Raw genomic sequence first — 4180 nt, 5'->3', positions numbered from 1 at the left:
AGATGTTTTTCATAGAATTCAAATTCCAACATCTGCTGTGGTGAGATTCGAACAAAGGTCTCCAGCAGGTTATCTGGGTCGCTGCATTAACAGTCTGGTGAAAACGCCGCTAGGCATGCCATCTGCCAGACCTTTCCCCACTCACTTTACCTCTCCTAGTACCATTCACGTGTTTTGCATGCTCCTCACCACTCATGTGCCTACCTCATTTTGTGTCATCTGCAAACTTCGAAATGCTACATTTGAACTCCACATCCATACCATTATTACATGTTATGAATAACTGGGAATCCTTGCAATATCCAACTCGTCAGATCATGCCTATTTAAAACTGATTGATTTATTGCTACTTCCTGTGTTCTGTCTGTTAATAAATTGTCAATTCATGCTAGAATATTTCTCATGGTCCTATGTACTCATAATTTGCTTCTTAATCTACTGCATGGAAATTTATCAAAAGGTTTCTGAACATTTCAGTATACCAGATCCTTCTATTTTTCCTTACATATATAGCACATTTACACCCACAATAAAATATGATTATGAAAGAACCGAAACCAACATGGTCATTCTAAACGCTGAGAGACTTAACAAAAAATTCAGGTCTTTTTCAATATATAATTTCAGTTACATCACGCTGTATACTTTTGCTATGAATTCTGTGTCTTACAATCTTATTCTCTACAACTTCCTGATGAAGAAGCAGTGCTCCAAAAGCTAGTGCTTCCAAATAAACCTGTTGGACTATATAACCTGGTGTTGTGTGATTTTTTTAACACAATGAAATAAATATATCAAACATGCATTTCTTTATGTATATTATACAGAGAGAGAGTTGACTCTACCCAGTCCTGTTCTTATTTTTCCATTGTCCTGCTATTGCTTCTTATATGATAGATTCTAACATCTCTCTATGAATAACATTAGTGAACAGTTCTGCAGTTGCCCATTTTATTTCCTCCTCCTTTCTTTAACAATGTGATTACATTTGCCACCTTTTAATCTGCAAAAACCATTCCACGGTTTGTCGAGTGAAGATAGGGAGTAGAGTTTTGAATTCAAATTTATAGAGGGTGCAATGTGCCAGTCTGACTCGGAGTATGTTAAAATGGTTGTGATATTAAAGGTTTCAATGAGGTTTCCAGCAGGAACTGGAAAGTGGCAATGACATCTGGTCAGAAGCTTTCAAGTTCGCCGTGACAGCAAGATACCAATCAGTTGGCTTCAACACTGGAGAGTTGCCATGGCCATTTCTTCATCAAGAACAGTCTAATCTTGACTATCTTTTCCTTATAATGAAACGCCCTCATCCCAGAAGATATCTGAGTTTTGGCAGGGTGGAAATTTCATTGGATCAATAATCTGGAAAACCAAGTGACAGTTTTGGGCTTGGATTTCACAATGGTGAATGGTGAAGCTTGACCTCAATTTATTAAGGTAATCTGGACGAAATAGCCAGCCTAATGGCATCTGTGTAACCACTGCTGATTGCTGTAACAACCCATATGATTTGCCTGCCTTCCAGAGAAGGGAAATCTGCCATCTTCAACTATTTCGCCTACACTTGGCTCCAGACAAACAGCAATGCAGTTTTACTCCTAAGTGCCCTCTAAATAATGAGGGATGGGCATAACAAAAAGAAGGGTGAGAGGGGAAAGATATAAAAGAGACCTCGGGGCAACATTTTCACACAGAGGGTGGTACGTGTATGGAATGAGCTGCCAGAGGAAGTGGTGGAGGCTGGTACAATTGCAACATTTAAATGGAATTTGGATTGGTATATGAACAGGAAGGGTTTGGAGGGATATGGGCCAGGTGTTGGCAAGTGCAACTAGATTGGGTTGGGATATCTGGTCAGCATGGACGAGTTGGACCAAAGGGTCTGTTTCCGTGCTGTACATCTCTATGACTCTATATACACCCAACAACTTAATATCTTCCTCCTTATATAGAGAAAATAAAATGGCAGAGACCAAACTAGTGATTTATAAAGCTTTGGTATGAACTCTTGACTTTAATATTTTATTAAGACACCAGTAAACCCAGATACATTTTTGACCACCATATCAACTTCCTTGAAATATTTAAGGCTTAGTGTATATAAATACTAAGATTGCACTGCATGTCTGTGTGAAATCATTTCAGTTAGAAGATCTTTTTAATCTAATTTCTCCCACTTACTACCGATATTTACCACTTCACCAAATGTTAGATTACCTGCAATCTTTGGTGTGCCGTTTCCTATCTTAGTGGAGGCCATTCATAAAAAAATATTTCAAAGACTATTGAATAAAGAAACAAATCACCACAAGATCAAAAGACATAAGAACAGAAGTAGGTCATTCAGTCCATTGGTCTGCTGTACCATTCCTTTAGACTATAGCTGATATAATAACCCCACTCCACTTTCCTACCTTTTCCCTCTAACCATTATATGTTAAAAACAATCTATCTCTCTATGCCTTGAATATGCTGAATGATGCATCTTCGACAGCCCTCTGTAGTAGAGAATTTCACAGATTCATTACCTTCTGAGAGAAGAAATTGCTCATTATCTCCGCCTTAACTGGGTGAGTCCTTATTCTGAAATAATGGCATCTGGTTCTACACTCCCCAAACGGGCAGCACAGTGGCTCAATGGTTAGTACTGCTGCTTCACAGTGCCAGGCACTTGGGTCTGATTTCAGCCTTGGGCGATTGTCTGGAGTTTGCAATTCTCTCTCTCCATGTTGGAGCGGGTTTCATCCCACATTCCAAAAATGTGCAGATTAGGTGGATTGGCGATGTTACATTGGCCCAAGATGCAGGGAAGTATACGTTAGGTTAGCTAGTCATGGAAATGTAGAGCAATAGGGTAAGGGAATGGGGCTGCATGGGATACTCTTTGGAGGGTCTGTGTGGACTTATTGTGCCAAAATGGCATGTTTCCATGCCGAAGGGATTCTGTAAGTCATATGGGGAAACAACCTTTCTGCATTTACCCTGTCAAACCCTTTAACAATTTTGTATGTTGCAATGAGGTCACATCTCGTTCTTCTATATTGCAAAGAGGAGTCAATCTGCTCAACCTCAAACTCACGTTACCACTACCATGCATCTGCGACCGCTCTGCTTCCAGACGCTGACATCTATCCCACAGGTTTCCTCGCTCCCAAGTTGCACAAGTTAGTCATGGGAAAGTGACAGACCCGTCCTTTGCTGCCTGAAGGAGCAGTGTTCTGACAGCTCGTACTTCCAAATAAATCTGTTGGACTAAAACCTGGTGCTGTCTGATTTTTAACTTTGCAACATGGTTAAAGGATGGGAGTGGGGGGGGGGGTTGTAGGCGGGGAGAGGGGCGGAGGTGGATTAAGGGAGCAAGGAGGGATCCAGAGCAATTTAGTTCTGTGTTTCATGTATTGCATTTCCACCAGCAGCACAGTGGCTCAGTGGTTAGCACCGCTGCCTCACAGCGACATGGACCCGGGTTCCATTCAGATGATTGTCTGTATGGAGTTTGCATATTCTCCCCATGTCTGTGTGGGTTTCCTCCGGGTTCTCAGGTTTCCTCCCACAATGCAAAGATGTGCAGGTTAGGGTGAATAGGCCGTGCTAAATTTGCCATAGTGGCCAGGGATGTGTAGATTAGTGGATTCGTCAGGGGTAAATATAGGAAAAGAGGGTCTCTCTGTGTTGGATTAGGTGGATTGGCGATGTTACATCGCCCCATGTTCAGGGATGTGTAGGTTGGGTGAGTTAGTCACGGAAATGTACAGCAATAGGGTAGGGGAATGGGACTGGGTGGGATACACTTTGGAGGGTCAGTGTGGACTTTTTGGGCCGAAGGGCATGTTTCCACACTGTAGGGATTCTGTGATTCTGTGCTTTCAACCTCAATGGATTTTTTTTTTCAGATAAAACAAAATCCAGAAAGCCTGTCGCATCTTTCAATGCCAAACACTTGACTCAGAGTCTCTCCAGAAGTGGCAAAGTGCTCTATCAATGACAACAGGCGCCCAGTGCGCCTGCGCCGGCTCTGGCCGCCTTCTCCGCATGCGCGGGCCTGGCCGTCGGGGCGGCCTAAGCAAGAAGCGGTGAGTCGGGAAGTTGTCGGCGTTTGTGAGAGGAGGGGCGGGAGCGGACCGATTGCACGGTGCCGAAGGGGGTTTATGAAGATCATCTCGACCTGAATTTTCGAGTG

The sequence above is a fragment of the Hemiscyllium ocellatum genome, chromosome 27 (assembly GCF_020745735.1).
Source record: "Hemiscyllium ocellatum isolate sHemOce1 chromosome 27, sHemOce1.pat.X.cur, whole genome shotgun sequence".
Taxonomy (NCBI): domain Eukaryota; kingdom Metazoa; phylum Chordata; class Chondrichthyes; order Orectolobiformes; family Hemiscylliidae; genus Hemiscyllium; species Hemiscyllium ocellatum.
Note: the sequence above shows the minus strand (reverse complement) of the source record.